Source organism: Heterocephalus glaber, unplaced genomic scaffold, assembly GCF_053883595.1.
Source record: "Heterocephalus glaber isolate CG9 unplaced genomic scaffold, H.glaber_assembly_v1.0 deba00001497, whole genome shotgun sequence".
Taxonomy (NCBI): domain Eukaryota; kingdom Metazoa; phylum Chordata; class Mammalia; order Rodentia; family Bathyergidae; genus Heterocephalus; species Heterocephalus glaber.
The window spans coordinates 72915474-72928196 of record NW_028258320.1 but is presented as its reverse complement, the minus strand read 5'-3'; positions in this window follow the sequence as shown (position 1 = coordinate 72928196).

Here is a 12723-nt window from a genome sequence, read left to right as displayed (position 1 = left end):
AGATACATAAAGGATATCTTTTGTGTGGATGCTACTTCTGCGAGCCCACTAATTTTATTCATTCTTCAACCAAGAAACTAAAACCAACTAATTAGGATACCCTTATGAAATCAAGATATTTTAAGATAGTTTGAAAAAAAATAGGGAATGTTGTTGAGTGACACTCATGAACTAGTTTGGGGCGGGGGGGGGGAGTGTTTTTTTCCCCTTAAACTGCAGTGGGACTATTTGGCATATCCATAATTTTCTCTTTCTTCAAGAAAGTGTTTAGTTTCTCCCTAAGATTCAGGAAAGAAAACATGAATATCAAAATGTTACATTGTGAAAACACTGATCTAAACTATGATTTCTGTTAATCTGTAGCAGTAAAATGGTAATGGTAGTACCAAACAGTACTCCTTTTGTGAGAGTTTAATATTTTTTAAATTATAAATGGTTATTTCATACAGAAAGAAAAGGGAGGTGTAGTAATTTATGGAATTGATGGGTACCAATGAAAATAGTAATGGGCAGAAAATCTTGAAAAATAAAATAATGCATAAAATGTTGATTTGTACTTATCTTAAAAGTTGAATGATAATGAACAGATTTAAAAGTAATCACAAATTTCTAATTTATTTTGCATAGCCTGAGTTATAACTCTTCTCTGTCACAATTTAGCTAGTTTTTCTGTGATAACTTTTGTTACAGTCTTGGTTTTCATGAGTTATGTTTAAGCTACATGTATTGAGTCCAAATTTTAGCTTGCAGAATTCATAATGGTTTTTATCAGTAAGATCGGGTAACTAAGTTTATAAAATGGGACAAGTTATTTTGGGCTGACATCCTGTGTCAGAACTGTCTCGGGAAAAATCAAGCTATATGGTCACTCTTTTGTTATTAAAACTAGATGAAAGCAAATGGCATAATCCAAAAGAAATAGTAGAGTAAATTCCTGAAATCTATCAAGGTCATCTTTTGCCTGTACTTCCGGATAAGATAGCATACCAAGTATCTTAGCTCAGTCTTTTCTCTTGCTTTGTCTTTTTATTAGTTTTGCCCTCACAAAGTCACTGGGGCAGTTAGAAAAAATATGACAATCTTTGGTTGATTAGTCTCTGAGAATTTGCATATGTAAGAGTTAAGACTTTGATTTGGTATCTAAGGGGGGGAGTATCTTGAATGTTAAAAAAATGAGAATTTTTGTAAAATACACATCAGTAGTTTTGCTATTAAATAGAATGCCTTCTGGTAACAATAATTCTGAGGAAACATTTCAAGATTTATTTTTAACTTTAAAAATAAGGGGTTCTTGTTTTTAATTTTAAAAGTGGAGTTGTCATTACTCCTAAATAAGTGCTTTCATATAGGGTACATTTGTTAGTTTTCCCACTGACAGTATGCATTCTAAATAAACACTTTTGACTGTAAATACCTGCTTGGGATCAAGACCTTAACTCGATGGTGGTTAATATTTCACATTGGGAATTTTCTCAGATTTGGTGGAAGTAGTTTCCACAGTTAGCTTAGGACAAGGCTATCAAGTGACAGATTTTGAAGTTTGAACAGTGTATCAACATTACATGTTTGGGTAAATGTTCATTAACATCTTAGATTTGTAGATTTATTATAACAGTTTTTTTTCTTAGCAGATGGCAATAAAATTGCTTTTTCTAACAAAATCAGAGTTACATCACATTTCTGACAGATGGAAGTAAATAAGTCTTGAGAAAGTTTACCCCTTCATTTGTGTAGTAGTACTAGTTTGCCCAATGTGGAGAGTCAGTCTTTGTGCCAATGATTAGAAGTCCATTCTAACAATCCTTTTAGCAGTGGAATAATAATTAAATGGAATTGTAAGTATTGTGTGTATAATAGGTACTCGTAAAGATCATCTTACTTGGGAAATTAATTCTAGACTATGGGTGCTTTATCATTGACCATGATGAGATTTCCTGTGTTACCTAATTTACCTTTTATCATTACTGGTGTCATTTATATGGAGAACCTAACCTTACAGTGTTCTGTTAATATACAAGGGGCATTTGTATCAACCATCTCTAGCATTTATTTTCCTTTCATGATTTTGAAATTATTCAATAAATCTGTCCATCTATCTAGTACTTAAAACCAGTTGTCCTCTAATAAAGAGAATGTTAAATGTCTGGCTCAAATAATTTACTTATTTTAATATTAGCCTTTAATAGAAAAGTATACTAATGTATAATTTTTCATTTCCTGTTTTTTTTCTACTTAAAAACTCAGGGGCGGGGATTTAGCTCAGTGGCACTGCGTCTGCCTTGCAAGTGCAAGGTCCTGAGTTCGATCCCTGGTACCAAAAAAAAAAAAAGACAAATGGTCTCTACTTAAAAACTCATTTTTAACATAGTCCAAAAGGTTGTCTTGTAATTGCTAAATAAGAGTACAGCAAAGTATTTAATGATTTCAATTTTTAAAATCACATTTCTACTTACGTTTAACAGGGTTTATACTCTGTTAAATATCTGCCTAGTCTGAATTATAATTCAAGACTAAAAGGCATGAACAGCCTTCAGATGATGTATTTTTCACTTAAGTTACAGTGTCAGCTGTTTTTTGGCCATGTAAAAAGTACCTTAATAGTAAGTATATTAATCTGTTCAATATAAATGATGTATTTATAACTGTTCTACCAGTGAATCTTTTAAAACTAACGCTGTGTGTAACTAAACTGGATATAAAGTTAATGAGTGTCATGAAACCACAAAAATGTGGAAATGAAATAACTTTTCTTTTACCATTTAATCTGGAAAACTGAAATAGGTGCAGAAAACTAGGTGTACAAAAACATGCAGCAAAGTATTATATATAGTCAAGTGTCCTTCAGTATAGTAGTATGTGTTTTTATTTACCATTTATGAAACCTCAGATTTATGGGAAGGAACTTAGTTTACTGCTGTATCCTGTAATGAAGACCATCCCATAATGGAGACATTGTATTATTAGAAATAATTCCCTCACTCTCTGGACCTTTCCTAAGAGTGCTTTTTCTCTATGCACTGTAAAGTGTGTGTGTGTGTGTGTGTGTGTGTGTGTGTGTGTATAGCCTTAAAGAGTCCCCTAACTCATTTGTTTTAAGATATCATAGTAACCAAAGATAAAAATTCAGTGCAGGGTTCCTAGGGGGAAAAGTTGTGTTACTGACAAAATTATTTGTTTTGCAGTATTTCACAAGAACAAATACTTTGAGGTTAAAGGAGCTCTTATCCAACAGAAACTAAGTTGGCTGGAGAAAATTTACCAAGGAAGGTAACAAATACTAGTCCTATGCACAGTGTGATTAAATGTCATCTTCTGGAATTCTTTGATGTGTTTTAAAAAAATTACTCTGGCTTCTTTGTGAAAAGTGGATTGAGGAGAATTAAAACTAGAGGCCAAAAAGCTGGATAGGAAGTTGTTAGAGTAATCCAGAAGAGAGATAACAATGGCTTTGATTAGGATTGTAACAGTGAGGGTTGAGAGAAGTAAGCATTTAAGAGCATCTTACGAAGAAATGCTGCTAAGAATTCATGATTAATTGAATAAAGTAAGACGTAAAGATTAATCCTAGAGTAGTAGTTTAAGCATCTGGTCATATTTACTAAATTAAGGTATTTTGGAGGAGGAGCAGGTACTTACAGTTTGAGGGTAGGGAGAGGACATGTTCTAGGACATGGGACATCAAGTGGAGATGTCAAGAAAGTAATTGAATATGCTGAGGAAGTTAAGCCTGGAAACGTGATCCAGCGTAAAGATGATAATTGAAACAAAGATTCCCATGGGACCTAGTATAGGATAGAAAGAAAATGTAACTCCAGTGGACTCCAACATTTAGCTTTTGTGTGGATAGGGAGAAGGTATCAAAAACTAAGTTGTGTAATAGAGGGGAAATTTTATTTTGCCACACATTTAGGGTGGATGTCAGAAGGAGAATGTTAAAAGAAGCTCTTGTCTTTCCAGTAATCTTGCATGACTGGCCATAGCCTTTTAAATTTTGATTCCTATGAATCTCTCAAGCCATGTCTCCTAAAGATTGAACTTATTCTGTGTTTTAAAACTTAATGCTCTTTTTCCAAATTCTAATGATAACCAGTTTTTGTGGCCCCCTCCCCTTTTTTTTTGCTACCTGACTCTACTTCATAGTTAACTTTCTGGAATATATTAGGTTTTCCATAATTAGCCTGTTTAATGTATTTTTAATGGCAAAATTCAGGCCTAGGAATACAGTGCTTATATTTAGGAGCGGTTCTAAGACACACACACACACACACACACACACACACACACACCCGACATAATGTCTTTGTAAAATATTTTAAGATAGATTCAATATCAGTGAGCATTGGCTCTGACTTCTGTAGATTAAAGTGATTAAACTGTCAATTCAAACTACTTTTCTACATAAGTTTACAAGTCTAATTTCTCCTTCAATTGCATAATATCTGAGATCAAATACAAGGATTATCTTCAGAAAGGTGTTCAAATCTTTTAAGAGATTTTACTTAATTGAAAATCATACACAGTTACTTTTAAGTTTCTCTGTTGAGACCAAAGATAAGAATCTGAATGCTTGGGCTTTTAAAATTTTTTGGTGCTGGGGATTTAAAAATTACTCTTTGCTTTGTTGTTTTGAGACAGTCTCCCCAAGTTGCTTAGGCTGGCCTTGAATTTGTGATCCTCTGAGTAGCTGAGGTTACACACTGAACTTGGATCTTTTAGTTCAGATTTTATCACTAACTTTGAAAATAAGAAAACTCAATTTTAATATAATTTGTTTCCTAAAAAGGTGGTGGTGGTGGGTGTAATGCTCAGGTTTAAATACACTAAATAGACATGACAGCGGTGGCACTTAAAATGTTTGGGTTCAACCTTTTCACCTCTGAACTATGAAGATCTGCTTCATGTGTGTGTTTGTACATATATTTGAATATATGAGAGTGAGGGCGAGATGGTTTGTATCATGAAGGTGAAAATACAAATGAAGCAAGGTTCGTGTTTCATCTCAGGCCAGTGGCCAGTTTGTCAAGAAGTTCCCTGGTTCTTCCTGACTTGGGGATGATTATTCTTTTGTTAAATTTTAACACAGCTTCCATATGTTTTAAACAGCACTATTCCTTGGTGCACAACTGAGTATTCGCCCTCTATGTGTACTGTATTGTCAGACAAATCCTACAAAGAAGTTTTTGATCTTAGGTTAAAGTCTAATGAAATTCATTTCTATTTTGAGTAATATACTTTGAAAAAAAGTAAAAATAATCCAGTTGCATTCAGTTCAAATTTTTAACCTCTGAAGAACCTCCTGTAATTTCTGAATGAAAACAATCCTGAGGCAGTTGAGAACATTGCCATTTTAAAAGTATTGATGCACTTTGATTATATATTTAATAGAGAATAAAATCTTAACATGAAGAATATGGATAAGCTTGGATTTGGGAAAATTATCTTCCAAAGTATTTGGAGACTTTATTTTCCTTTGGTGAACATTGGCTTAGATGTAAGAAACAAATCTACACATTTTGGCCTTTCATGTCAAATTAAACCAAAAAACCAACAGCATGGTATAGCCAAGAATTCTTCCAGGTAACCTTTTATTGGGAACTTAAAAACAAACTTTGTTGTTTTTGCACAATAGCCATGGTTAGATTTACTATATTCATTAGGTATTAACTGTACATGAGATAGCTGAGAATTTATATCTACATTTTATCATTTTATATACAAGTACATTAAACAATCATGATTACATACAAGTATATAAGTTATAGGGTTATATGCATACATACACATGGTTATGATCACATGAATATGTACAGAGTATAAGTAATGTACATACAAGTATGATTATATAAATTTTTTCTAGTTCAGTTATTTTTCGTAGAGATTGTTTTTAATACATTTGAATACCTTGTAATACTAGCTATTTAAAATAAAAATTACTAACATTTCTTCCAAAGGGAGCCTTCAAATGAGTTCCATGAGAGTTTGCTGTACCTAACCACCTTGGCAGGAATCTTACTACTTTTCTCTGCTATTCTTACTTGCCCAGGAGTAAATTTAAAAATTTGGATTACCAGAATTCTATTTTAGCCATGGATTTTATTGAGATTGTAAAAGATCTGAGTGAGTTCCTTCTGAACTTTTCAAAACTTGGCATGACTATTCTTGACAACTTTGCCACTTCTCTGGTTTTGCTTGCTTTGATATTTCCTGTTCCTTGTTTTTAAGTAAATTTGACTCCATTGCTTTTATTTTCAGTATCAAGGAATATACAAAGAAAGTAGATGAGTCATGTAGGATCATGTTGTCATTGAAATTAGGACCTGGGTCTTCTGACTCCTTAATCAGTATTCTTTCCACCCCCACTATATTGCAACCCATTGAAACTATGATACCTGCATTGTCCTGTTTGAAATAGGCTAAACAGGTGAAAGCAGACTGAGTGGACCCTGATTAAAATAGGTTAGCTAGGTGAAAGCTAAATCAAACCCACAATGTGATAAGCCATATACTATAACCATAAATTTCAGCAGTTTCATTCTTAACCCTTGTAAGCCAAATGCAAGTTAAAAGCCACATTTCAAATTTAAGACTTAAGTCGGCAAAAATTATGTGTACTTAGTTTTGTTTATTTTTGTTTGGGTATCTTTCAGGTTGATAGAGGAAATAATAAAAAAATTTTTTGGATAATGACTTCATCGCTAGGGGTTTAAAGAAATCATGACTATCCCCCGTCTTAGCTAAGTCAACTAGCTAACAAGTAGTTAGTGAAACTGGGGGCTACCTCTTTTGAGCTCTGTGTTCTTTTCGCTGTCACACTGACTATGGTGCTGTATACCTACTCACAAACATCAGCTTTGGGAGGTCCTACTGTAGTTGAAACTGTGCAGGGGTAACTAAGAAAGGGGGCCTTGTGGCTAGCCCACATGATCAGCTTAAATGAATCCAGCCAACAGAGGAATCAAAAGTGTTGCAGCCAAATTGCATTTACTCCCAAGATCATGCAAAATGTGTAAATGTAAAAATTATCATAATTGTCTTTCATAGGATGGTTGGCAGGATTCTGCATTCAGATTTTTTTCTGTATCCTAGACTCAAAAGTATATCTGTGAGCCGGGGATTTAGCTCAGTGGTTTTGCCTGCTGTGCAAGCGCAAGGACCCGAGTTCGATCCCCGGTACCAAGAAAAAAAGTATATCTGTGTCCTTGGAAAATCTAGGATATAGATATTTTCTGTATTATGTTTATTCAGAAACAAGTATACATGTGCAGGATATACTAGTCAGTGTAACACCATAGTTACTCGTGAAACTTAATTTTGGTGAGGCGGACATCAGTAAGTATCCTGGGTTACTAGAGGGAAAAAAGAAAAGACTTCTGGTTTCTGGCTCAGCATTTAAGGAGACTGAAGTTGTCACACTGTCAACAAGTGGAAAGCTAAGTGGGCTGACACCTGCAGCAAAACCCACAAAAAGTAAAACCTCCATGAGAACCAATACCCTGGTAGGAAAACCTAAACTAATTGACTAATTGCTGGAGGCTTAATGTGGACAAGTGAGTAAAATTCGATGCGGTGGGCATGGTAATGGATGTTAATTTGATTATAATAATTACACATATGTACTGTATGGCATACCATGTTGTATACTTAGAATGCTTTTAGTCTTTGACATATCTTAATTGAAAATTCCAAGGGGTCTCATCTAAAAGGGATCCCTCCAGGAATCCTAGAATCTCACAGTGGAGACTGGATATGTAGGGTAAGGGAGAGGGGAGATTTTCATGTTTCCAGCTTGTGGAAGGGAAAAGAAAAAGTTTGAAACATCTCAAGAGTCTTCTGTTCCTAGTAAGTGTTGGCCTCTAAGAAACCATTTTTACCACAGCCTAACCAATTTGGGGAGAGGGAAGTTCCAGGCACCTCTTGTCTACATTTGTGAAGGTTATATCTCAGGAGGACAAGCTCACTAAAATTTTGAGGCCTAATCATAGGATTATAAATGCTTCCCTTTCCCCACCACCTTAACACTACATCACCAAAGTAGCTTAGCTTTTTTACCCTGCATATCGTGTCTAGTTTCCAGAAAGTCACAAGTTACACAAAAAGGATAACAATTTGAAAAAAAGGCAACCGACAGAACTAAGCTCAGATATGCTAGAATTATCTGATCAGGAATTTTTAAAAACTGATTAATGTGGTAAGGGCTCTAATAGAAAAAACATGCAAGATCAGAGGTGTAATGTAAGCAGAATTTCTTTAAAAAAGTTTCAAAGTGCTAGAAATCAAACCCTTAATGCAGAATGCCTTTGATTGGCTCATAAGGAGAAATGAACACAGCTGAGGAAGGAACGAGTGCTTAAAGATGTGAGTAAAAGTTTGCTAAAATGAAAAGGGGAAAAGCCACTGGTCATTCGAGAGATGCACATGAAAACAACGCTGAGATTCCACCTCACCCTAGAAAGAATGGCTGCTATCATGAAATCAATAACAAATACTGGTGGGGGTGTGGGGAGAAAGGAACCCTTCTCCATTGCTGGTGAGAGTGCAGGCGGGTGCAACCACTGTGGAAATCAGTATGGAGATACCTCAAACAACTAGGATCAGAAGTCCCACTTGACCCAGCTATTCCCCTGCTGGGTATCTTCCCAAAAGAAAATCACACCACAGTGATTTATGCACACCCATGTTTATAGCGGCACAGTCTAATGGCTAAAATTTGGAAACAGCCCAATTGCCCATCAACTGGTGACTGGATAAAGAAGATGTGGGGTTTTTTAATAAAATGGAGTACTACACCATAAAGAATGAGGAACTGGAAACATTTGTAGCTAAGTGGATGCACATTGAGGCTATACTCTCAAGTGAAATAAATAGGACATGTGTAAATACTGAATAGTCCCTGGTATGAAAAACTAAAAGTTAAATAATCAAATGTATAATTGATATTGTGAAATAGGAAGAAAATGTCTGGAGGGGTAGGGGAAAGGAAAGGGAAAGAATATGAGAAAAGGAAAAACATGGAAACAAAGTTTGTAAATAGGGAAGGGTGGGTGGAGGGAGGGCAGGGGAGTGGGGGGAAAATAAGAATCAAGATACATCATTAAGGTACAAGATTATGATGATGAATGTATTGTATACCTAAAATGTACAAGTAAACTTAATGGAAAGAAAAAGGAAAAGCATTTGAAGATCCAGTGAAACCAAGAACTGAAACCACACAAAATATGTAACATAATGGGAAATACAAACAAAAGAAACAAGAATTTGAGCAATAATGACAATTCTCAAAATGTGTGGCACCAAACCACAGACTGAGCAAGCTCAGAGTACCAAGAGGGATAAATGGCCCCAAATCTATAATTAGGCACATTTATTCTAGTAGTAGAACATTAAGGACAAAATCTTGAAAAAAGCCAGAGAAAAAATAAAATGTTACACTGAAGCAAGGAGAATTACATCAGACTTCTTTTTGAAACCATGCAAGATGCATGTAAGTGTTGAGAGATGGGGGAACCACCTAGAATTCTCCTGATGGAAGTATCCATCAGAAGGAGAAATGGGGTTGAGAATGTAGCTCAGTGGCAGAATGTTTGCCTTGAATTTAGCATGAGCAAGGCTCTGGGTTCGGTCCCAACCATGGCCCGCACCACCAAACAAAACAAAACCACTCCCAAACTTAAGATTGAGAGAATTTGTCACCAATAGACCTGACTTGCAAGAAATATTAGAAAGTTACTAAGGAGAATGATATCAGTCAGAAACTTGAATCTGCATAAAGGAATATTAAGAGTAGTAAGAAATGAAAGTAAACATGCTATCATGCTAGAAGAAAGGGTTTTGAATATTTTTACTATAGTGATGTGTTTGACAAGGTTTACCCTGACTTAAAAATCCCATGATGTATATATTTATCAAAACATCACATGCTAACCATAAGTAAGCACAGTTTTTGTCTTAATGTATCACTTGAAAGTAATCATTTTTCTTTATGACATAACTTCCTCAAAATAATAGCTATGGTGTGTTCAGTGATTATAGTATACAGATAAGTGAAATGTTTGACAGCATGTTCTAAGGAAGAGGAGTGAGGAACTGAAAATACTCCATTGTAAAGTACTTGTACCCATGAAGTTCTATATGTCATTTGAAAGGGAATTAGTGTAGTTGTAAATATATATTGCAAACTCTAGGGCAACCACTAACAAAAGTGGAAAAAACTTATACTAATAAGTGATATATACAATGTTCAATTCAAATGAAGTCAGAAAAAGTATGGAAGACAAAGAATAGGTTGATAAATAGAAAATAATTGCAGTAGGTATTAATCCAACAAAATCAACAATCATAAGTGTGAATGGTCTTAATATGCCAAAAAAACCCCAAAAACCCCTCAGGATTATCAGAATAGATAAGAAAATGACTCCACTATATGTTGCCTACAAGACAATCACTTTACACAGTAAAGGAGTGGAGAAACACTGCTAACACTACTCAAAGTTGTGATTTCAGACAAAGCAAGACATCACAGCAAGGAAAATTAGAGGGCCATTTATATAGTAAAAAGGTCAGTTCTTGAAGACATACCTGTAGCACATAGATGCCTACAGATCATCAAAATTATGTAAGGCAAAGGTACTTGCAAAGAGAAATGGATCAATTTAATATTGTACTTTGGGACTATAACATCTCAGAAATGGACACATCCAAAGGTGGAAAATCAGGACAGAATTGAGCACGATATCAACAGGCAACTGGATGTAATTGACGTATGTAGAGTATTTCACCCAACAGCAGAATACACATTCTCAAGCTCATGTGGAACACCTACCAAGACCCCATTCCAGGCCATAAAACACATCAAATTTAAAAGAACACATCATAAAAGTATGCTGTCAAAACATGATGAGAGTAAACTAGAAACACAGAAAAAAGTAGCTGGAAAATCCTAATACACTGGAGGATAAATCGCACACTTCTAAACAATACATGGGTTATTCTTTGACCTATGCATTTTGAATTTATTTGAAAAATATTTTGATGATGCAAATGAAAAATAAAAAATTTGGTATAGGGAAACATTGCCCTACAGGAAAATTTATAGCATTGTGTGTATATGTGCAAAAGCTACCTTAAAGTAGAAAAAGAGCAAATTTAAACCAAAACAAAGCAGACTAAATGAAAATTAGAGTAGAAAACAATGAAATTAAAAATAGGAAGTCAATAGAAATCAATAAAACCACAAACTAGTTGTTTGAAAAGATTAATAAAATTTATAAGCCTCTAGCCAAGCTAAAAGAACAATCAGAATAAAAGACATTACTGTAGTTCCTATTGATATTAAAAGGATAAATAACTGAAAAACTATGCCCATAAACTTGATAGCCTAAATGAAAATGGGCCAATTCCTTGAAAGATACAAAATAACGTCTGTACAAAACTCACACTGAATGAGATCTACATTAAAGAAATTGAATACAGTTCATTGGTGAATTGTATCAAACATATAAGGGAAAAAACATATGTTTGATACAGTCAGTTCTCTACATTCTCTTCCAGAAGACCGAAGTAGGGGAAAAATTTCCTCATTCTATGAGGTCAGAACTACCCAATGACCTTGCAACAAAAGATGATTATGCACAAATCTGTCATAAAAATTGAGGCAAAAATCCTCAACAAAATATTAGGAAATCTAAATAGTGAATAAAAGACATTATACAACCTCACCAAGTAGTATCTATACAAGGCTGTTGCAACATTAGAAAATCACTTAGTGTAATCCATTAGATCAACAGGTTAAGAAAAAAATACATGATCATATCAATAGTGTCACATCAAGAGAACTAGAAAAAGCATTTTACAAAATCCAACACGCCTTCATGATAACTCCCAGGCAACAGAATAACATGGAACTTCCTTAACTTGATAACATCTGCAAAAAGCATTCAGCTAGCATCATACTCAATGGTTAGAAATTTAAAGCTTTGCTGCTAAGACTAGGATCAATTCAAGGACGTCATGAAAAAATGATTGTAACAAAGTTGCGTGATAGAAGATTCATATACAAAAGTCAATGTTCTTATATGCCAGCAAAGAATAAGTGGAATTTAAAAATAAAGACTATACTAGCACATTTCTGTCTAAATGAAGTACTCAGATATAAATTTAACAAAACAAGCCACGTGTGGTCTATGTATCTCTGTAATCCCAGCATTCAGGAGGCTGAGGCAGAAGGATCACTGAATTTGAGGCCAGCCTGGGGTATAGACTTTCAAGGCCAGCCTGAACTATGTAGTGAGACTCTGTCTCAAAGAACCAAAAATTAACGAATATGCATAAGATCTATATGAGGAAAAATACAAGTACCTGGTAGAAGTAAAAAGAAAAACTTAATAAATGAGATGTTTCATATTCATGGATAGAGACAATTTTGTGAAGTTCTTCACAACTGGATCTACAGGTCTACCACAATCCCAATCAAAATCCCAGAATTTTTAGACAATGAATTGTTACTAAAATCTGTGGAGAGGCAAAAGACCTAGAATAACTAATACAATATTGAAAGAGAAGGAAACGTCAGAGTACTAATGCTACCCAATTGAAAGATTTATCATAAAACAACAGTAATCTGGACAGTGTAGTGTTGCTGGAAGAATGAACAAATAGTGTGACAGTTTAGCGTGCCCCAAAAGAGAACCACGCAAATATAGGGCAAATCAATGGAGAAAGGATGAT